This window comes from Priapulus caudatus, unplaced genomic scaffold (genome assembly GCF_000485595.1).
Source record: "Priapulus caudatus unplaced genomic scaffold, Priapulus_caudatus-5.0.1 Scaffold974, whole genome shotgun sequence".
Taxonomy (NCBI): domain Eukaryota; kingdom Metazoa; phylum Priapulida; class Priapulimorpha; order Priapulimorphida; family Priapulidae; genus Priapulus; species Priapulus caudatus.
Window position 1 is genome coordinate 84,144 of NW_014578035.1, and position 8,514 is coordinate 92,657.

At 47.9% G+C, this 8,514-nt stretch overlaps 1 long non-coding RNA gene across 1 annotated transcript; it reads left to right on the forward strand.

Annotated features, from left to right (window-relative positions):
• The first annotated feature begins 6,422 nt into the window (after positions 1-6,422).
• On the forward strand, positions 6,423-7,873 carry LOC106814761. Its single transcript, XR_001394653.1, has 2 exons — positions 6,423-6,539; positions 7,379-7,873. It is a non-coding gene; the product is annotated as an uncharacterized LOC106814761 (long non-coding RNA).
• Positions 7,874-8,514: the final 641 nt, after the last annotated feature.

Here is an 8,514-nt window from a genome sequence, read left to right on the forward strand (position 1 = left end):
GTGTGTGTGTGTGTGTGTGTGTGTGTGTGTGTGTGTGTGTGTGTGTGTGTGTGTGTGTGCGTGTGTGTGTGTGCCTATGTATGTGTGTGCGTGTTCGTGCGTGCGTGCGTGTGCGTGCGTGCGTGCGTGTGTGTGAGCGTGTGTGTGTAAATGGAACATAGCGCGTGACTCACCGTTGCAGGGGAAGTTAAAGAAGAGCTTGGCCATAACCACAAATGTGTTAGTTACGGATGTACCAAGGTTTGCTCCCATTATCGTGTAGATACCCGGCTGCACATCTAGTACTACTAACAAAAAAACAGTTAGCCATATTCAGATACCTCTTACCTTTCCGTATATTTGTTTGAAAACATGGAAACCAACAAGCGATTATCGCATTTCGAAAGGTGCGATGCACTGTGGAAGTTTTGATTATCAATTATGTGGCCTATACGCTATATAGGTATGACACTATAACATTTTTTAAGCTTAGCAGTGGTTACCTCGTCACAACTTCCATTTGCACAAACAATTCGCGAGCCATCAATAACACAGAGCTCAGTGCTCACCTGTGTGAACATTGCGAAAATTCAGCGAAATACTGCTTGCGTCGGCAACCCTATAGGGTATCAAGAAAACTCGGTTTGTGCGTTTCGGCTATCAGTTTCACAAGGAAACTGGTCGGATTTGCGCATGTCCGTTGGCGCCGAAAATATAGGAGCATGAGGCGAAATTAGGCATTCAAACCATGGACGGTTTTCAATCTCTGACTCCTCGATCCCCCGGGGGGAGGGTTTTTTTCTTTACCGGGACCCCCTGACTGATCCCGGCCTGAAATGCAGTAAATAGCGAGACTTTAGCGAACGGACGTTCGTGAAACGCGTCCTCCGCTATTTAGCGGACAACTCGGGAGATAGCGGAGAAAATAGCGGAGGGAATAGCGAACGGACGTTCGTGAAACGCGCCCAGGAGAGCGGCTGTAAATCTGAGGCAATAGTATTGTCCTCGCGCCTGATAAAATCACTCGTGAGTCTGCGCTTTGTATATTTCAACAATGTATATATAAATGAATATATGTATTGATTTCCCTTATATATATATATATTGATACGCATTAGAGAAGCGCCGGACAGTACTGAGTAGTAGTTGTGTGTAAATTCTACTCGGTGTTATTCCCCCACCGCGACCGCTAGGGCATCGTTCAGCATTAACCTTTGACCTCGGCGGCAGGAACTACGTTCACGCAGGAGATAACCTGGCTCGTTCTACACGATGCCGACCCGAACTCGAGACAGGGAAGAAACCATGATGAACGCATGCCAGAGATCGGAGTCAGGTGTCTATATGTATTAATATATTAATGTATAGCGTATAGCGTACCAGGGGCGTGCACGAGGGGAGGGCGGGGTCCAGGGGGTCCGGGGGGACCCCCTCCCTGCTGCGCAGAAAACGCATCTAAGGGGGTCTAATGTTGCGAAAATAAGATTCTTGGGGTCGGTGGAGCCCCGCCAGGCACCCCGCCCCCCCCCCACTTCGCGGTGCATTGCACAGTTGGGGTTAGCGGGTCTAGACCCGTCTCTGGTACATAATCTGTAACACGCCCGCTGCGTACGAGAGTGGACGTGGGCTTAGGATGCGTGGCGTCGTATATCTTGGCGTTCAGAGCTCATATAGACTAGTCTCTATATAACGCTCGCATCTGCGCGTGCGCGCGAAGTAGATAGGTGCGTGCACGCTGTGTATGATCGGGTGTGTGCGTGTGGGCGTGCGTGAATACTTGTGAGTGGCGGGAATACGTGGGCGTGAGTGTGTGCGCCCGTGGGCGTGTGATTGTGCAGTGCATGCCGCTGTCGCGTGCGGGCGTGTATGCGTGCGCTCACGGCGCGTGAGCCAGTGTGCACATTATCGCCTCATGGAGGAGGCGCAGTGAGCGGTTGAACAATCCAACTAGAATGGGGTCCACTAACTCCATCCGACCAAAAGAATGACTCTGTGATATCTTGCATCAGGGGCCTGTGATTATGCCGGTCCTTTCACATGTAATCAGCCCATGTGCAGCAATCCAGCGTTCCACACAGCGCTCAACGGATCAGAACTATGTGCGTGTGTGTGTCTACCCGTTGGCAGTTGATGTGTAACAAATATGTGCCCGCGAGACGCAGATGGAGTCCGCCACGATATTCAAAACGCACTATGCTCGTGGAAACGCGTCCCGCCAAGAGGCCAAAGAGAAGAAGTGGGCAAGGTAGCAGTATCGTGACGTCTCCCCCCGAAACACCGTCCGTAGGGGGCGGGCTGCGGTCGTTAGAGGTGCCATGATGACAAATAGCGGCTATTTACGGAGAGAAGGTGGACGGGAGGGCGGGGGATGAACAAAAAAAAAAAGAAGACATCTCTATCTTTGATTTAAATCTTGAATCTTGAATCTAGCTGAGCCAGCGGTTCCAGGCGCGTTACTGTCAACGCGTGCCCGACGTAAACGTGGACATCCTTGTCACAGGGCCGACGTTGGAACGTCTCAATACAAAAATAAAAAAGGTAAACTAACACGAAATGTATTTTACTGACCAAATCCTTAATGTTTCTCGTACTCTATTTCGGCCTATAATCACTCTGTAAATTCCGGTCAAGATGCCTCATCTTTGCAACATCGCAGTACACAGTCAGCTAGCGTGCCGACGGCAGCGTGATTGAAGTGTGTTGCAGCCTGGAGCATTTGCGATGGCATCTTACAGAAATCTGTCGGCAAAATAGGTTGAAAGAGCGAGTTAGAGAGAAACGTTAAGACTTTGGTAAGTAAATAGATTTCGTATTTATTTAGCATTATATTTTATATCTGAAACGCTCCAAGTGCCTGTGATCCTTGTCTGTTCAACACGAGGTGAAGCCTCTCGCAACTAGCTAAGATTAGCCGATTTGTGGCAACACACATCAACTGCAATATCACTGCTACATATGCAGTCGTAGATTCAGTGATATCGCGGTATCACACAGGACCAAAGAGCACACTGCACAGGCGGCATAACGCACCAACCGTCAACGTGTCGAGCGTCAAAATTGCACGACGGCCCAGGCCACACTGAAACGTTACGACTACTAGGCGGTCGTCCGATTTTTGGCTACAGTAATGGCGGAACATAATGGCGGACATACAACAGCCGACGAAATCGCCTTTTGCCTGTTGCTGTTTTGTAAATGTTCGCACTAAATTGTACCACTTGCTATAGTTCTACCTGTTATTAGGCTGAAGCCAGTCCAGAAACTGGAGTCAGCGTTTGTCATATTTCACCAGGACTCATACGAACCCTGGAAAGCCTAGAATTATTTGTTCGATCGACGCCATTGCAAGACACGCAGACGACTGCGCCAGAGCAGCATCAACAGTTTTGATTACGGAAATGTTTTGTGTCACGTGCGATGAAACACAACCTACGTCTGTGATTGGCTATGTGTATGCAATATGTCGCGCGACGTGATGTCGCTAGGAAACTTGAGAAACGATTCTAAATATATTTTATATAGGTCGTCACGGTTATCGCCGCCGACGCGTTATCGGCGTGGGTGTGCAACAGCTATTGGAAACACAGTTTCTATTGTCTCCAAGTGTCGTCAAACGTTAGCGGTTGGTGCGTTGATGGCTGCAAGGCGCGATGCCATTTTAAATGTAGGGGACACCGAGTAGCGAGCACGGGCGAAGGGGGCGTGCTGCGGCCCTCTTCCCGCCGAAAAGAAATTCGACCCGCCCTCAGCTCGTTTCTCTGCGCGAGCAGGGGGGGTCCGGACGCCCTGTACACGCCCCCTGCATACACGGCTCCCTGACACACACACAAGCACACCACACACACACACACCACATACACATCACACGGCGCGCGCGCGCAGCGACACGCAGACACAGCAACGTGCACATTTAGTTTTGTGAATAAGATTACGAAAATGTGTCCACATGCAGTTCATAAAATCAAGAAAAGCAAAAAGCAGAAAACCAATCATTTGGCTGTTTGAGCCGCTCAATCACAAATAAATGGTCGTCTTAATTATGTGTTGATGCCAGTATATCATGATATGCGTGTGATATCATATATCAGTCAATTTGCCAATTGGAAAATTACATCCGATGCTAGTACTCAGGTGTCTTTTTGCGTGAATATAGCCTCGTGTTCGCCAGTTAATTCTTGAATCAGGTGTCTAGATGTGAGCTGATATCTCGCTAAACTTTCATAAAACATACTGTTCTCTTGCATGATTTCCTGCAAATAAGATTATTTAATATAAGAAAAAAACCGTGTGTTAAAAAAGAAACGGTACTAAATTTATTCAAGACACATTTTTCTTAAGGTTGTGCATTATTATTATTATGCTCTCAAATGCACTTGAATGAATGAAAGCTGGCAAGAAAAAAGCGGAATGAAGCCAGATCGTTGCACTGCACATCCCACACAATAAAAAAGTTGCTCACTTCACAAACACAGCACACCACACACACACAAGCCACAACACAATCGACACACACAGCACACACACACACACACACACACACACACGCGCGCGCGCGGCCGCCACACACACACACACTGCACACAGCACACATACACACACACGCACACACCACACCACACACACACACAGGCACGCACACACGCGATCACACACCACACACCACACTTACACACAAAATCATGGTGATCAAAATCTGTTGAAATTCGTGGGGGGGGACATGTCCCCCTGTCCCTCTGGTATTTGCGCTCAGTCTGTAAGCGCTGCCGTGTGTCTTGGCCTGTAGTGTAGGCAGCGTTGCGCGTGACGTCATAGCGCTCGTGGGGCCTACTCGTCGACCGTCTGACCTCTGACTTGAGCTTGACCTCTGACCTCTGACCTGTTATTTGCTGCAGCATTATCTACGTGAGCGGCACTATAAAGGACGTGGCGCCGTGTCCTTTTCACTACATGAATCAAGGGACCATGACATTTCCCAAAGCCACCTGCAGACAGTACAGCGATGGCTCGACCACGAACCCATGCTACAGGCGCCTCGGCCTATCTGGAGCCAAAGGTCCTGGCGTTGCAATAGGAGAGGATCAGGCCGTGGGCGTATGTTGTGCGTGTGTGTGGCGTGTGTGCGGTGGCGCGTGCAGTGTGTGTTGCGCACGCGGCGCGTGTATCGCGGGTGTGTGTGTGTGTTATTTTATACATATGTTAATACATTATGTTCGCGTTTTGTTCGCAGTGCTGTTTGGCAACTATTTCGAGCACAATATATGGCATATTGGCTGTATTTCTATGAAAATGTACGCGTTCGTGTGTGCGTATGTGTTAAGAAATAAGAAGTAAATAGTCGAATTATATACTATATATATATATATCATTTGATATGTTTTTCCTGTTCGCATGGCTAGTTTGGCAACCTATTTCGCAGCACAATCTGGAATACTGGCGAAGCAAGAGAAACAGCGGCCACGTTCTATTTCTCTTCTACGAAATTGCTAGTCGAGGTCAGGTTATATGTCTATTGTTGTACATTGAGTTACATTTACATGCATGTTCTTCTTTACGAGTTTTTTCTTCTCGGCCTGCCTCGAACGTTAGCTATTATCTCCATGCTTCCTCTTCTTCTTGTGCTTTTCAATCTTCACCGTCTTCTCCCTCCCGTCCTCCCCTCTCTCCCATCTTTCCTCACATCTCCCTCTCACTCATCGTTATTCCCCTCCCACCTCCTCTCCTTCCTCCCTCCCTCCCTCTCCCCCTCCTAACCGCCTGCCGTCCTCGTCGTCCTCTCCTCCTCTCCTTCTCCCTCCCTCTCCCCCTCCTGCCAACCGCCTCTGGCCGGTGTCCTCGTGTCTCTCTGTTCCTCTCCTCCTCCGTTCCCTTCTTCCTGCCCTCCTCCTCTCCTTCCTCCTCTCCTCCCTCCTCTCTCCGCTCCTCGCTCCTTCTCCCTCCCTCCTTTCTGCCTCCTAACGCGCGCTGCTTATCCTCGGTCGTCCTCTCCTCTCTCTCCCTTTCCTCCCTTCTCCCTTTCCTCCCTGCCTCCTTCTTCCTCCTCTTCTCCCGTCCTCCTCTACCTCTCTCCTCCTCTCCTTCCTCCCCCCTCTTCCCCCTCCAACGCGCTGCCGTCCTCGTCGTCCTCTCCCTTCCTCCCTCCTCCTCACCATTCCTTCTCCCTTCCTCCCTCCTCCTCACCATCCTCTCCCTTCCTCCTCTCCTCCCCGTCCTCCGGTCCCTTCCTCCGCTCCTCCTCCACCATCTCGGCTCCTTCCTCCGGCCTCCTCACCGTCCTCTCCCTTCCTGGCCCCCTCCTCGCACGCCTCGCTGCTCTCTGCCCGTAATGCGCACGCTCAACGCCGTATACGTGTCTGATCGCTCGCAGGACCTTGGCAGGGGGCGTGCGTCGCATCGCAGACTTGTCGCTGAGACCAAAGCAAGCGTGAGGGCAACGCAACAGGTGGCGACCATCGTCAACGAGACAACATTCGAACGCATGCGAAAGAACCCTCTGAGCAATTGGGAGTTCCTCAGCCGCACGGGCCTCCGGCCCGCCGATTCCGTGCCTTTGATGCGCAAAGGTAAGAGGAACGGACAGCAAGTAGCATATTATACGTGTTACGGCTACCATGGATACCGTATACTGGCCGCCATCCGTTGTTACCTCTTTCCGCTGCTTGTCTGCGTTCAGCTTTAGCGTCGATATCAGGCGATTCCACAGTCTCCCATCGTTTGACGTTTGTTTCTTCTTGGAATTTTTGATATCCAAGTCCTATAGCCTTGGATAAATCTCCGTTTAGTCTTCACTGCATTGCATGATTCTTTATAGCCGATATGATGTCCGTAAAAGCAATCGTTATGTGAACTACGGTTTCCATGACGATAAATAGCAACTGTATTTACGCTGTCGCCACGCTAGGGGGCGCCAGTAGAATCATGCCTTGTCGTGTACATTTATTAGCAACTAATACTGCTGTGTATAACTATAACGTGCTACTGCTGTAAAGAACAATAGCGAGGGTGCAGTGCGGTAGTAAAGACCACAGGCACTTGGGACAGTCAGTAAAAACTGAAAATAAGATAACCGCACATTCACAAATACTACCCCTCAATTACACTTCCACGGCGAGTGCGGGAGCGGCTAGTTCTGCATTAGTTTTTGTGAAAGCAAGTTGATATACAACAGCGGAAGTGTAATTGAGGGGTAGTAATTGTGAATGTGCGTTCATCTATTTTCAGTTTTTACTGACTTTGTCCGAAGTGCCTGTGGTAAAGACGAACGATCCCGTGAATAATCGCAGTAGTTGTGAGCGGACCATGAAGATCCTATAAGATTGTTTCTGCACAAGCGAAACAGAAAGCTAGCTGTTGTGTCTGCGTCACCTATAGCCGATTATTTATTCGTATTTTCTCTCGACAGGAAAAGTTGGCGACTGGAGGAATCACTTTGACGATGAGATGAGCGACTTCGCGGACGCCCTCTGCAAGAAAATGTTTGAACCAGTCAACTTGAAGCATAGATTTGAGTAACTGATGATAACTAATACAGCTAACACATATATAGGATCAAATGTCCTTATACTCTATTTACCACGCACCTGCGTGACAAAACCCCACGCAAGCATCTGCTTATGGATGTATTCAGGAGTGTATAATAGGAATAATCCCTATTATACACTCCTGATGTATTGTAACTTGTAAGCCAACATTTTGTTGTATGTAGACTAGCAATTCTACGTCACATTCAAGTACGTGTACGACTGTATAGTCTAGTAGTATAAAATACCAGTGATACTCTGAAAGTACGACGATAGTCTGAAAATTCTATATAGCATTCGCCTCATCATGCTCTGTAAGTGCTATGGTAGTCTGGAAGACCAATAGCTGTTTGAATTATAATTGTCAGTGTAATATTGTCGCTCTGTAATGCCTACTTCCCATTTAATTCGTATATATATCAAATTAATGCACATTGGATTGTATTTGCGATTTCTGGGGTTATAAACAAACAGAACAGGTGGAAACACTATACAACACATGTAGTTTAAGTAACAATGGGATTGTGTTTAATTCCACAATATAGGTAAAATATCCTAAATTATGTAAGATAATAAAATCAATGAACACAGAAATAAATAACATCAAGTTGTCCTATTATTTTGTTCATAGTAAATAAAACCCAAGGAGTATAATAGCATAATGACACGTGATATCTGCAACATTGTAATGTACGGTGGCATTGTACGCATGTGTGTATTTACTATTTAGGTGTATATAACTGGATTAGATAATGGACTATAGAATACAGGGACATTAATAAACAACAGCGACTACTGACAAATGCACTCATAAATAACGTTATAATAGGTTCATGCAATATATGCAGTCTTCATTTTTTTCATCTGTCTCACTCTCCCCCCTCTCTCTCACTTTCCCCCCTCTCTCTCACTCTCCCCACTCTCTCTCTCTCTCTCTCTCCACTCATTCTCTGCCTCTCTTTTCTCTCTCTTTTTAAATTCCTCCCTTCTTTTTGTTGCTCTTTCTTTCTCTCTCTTA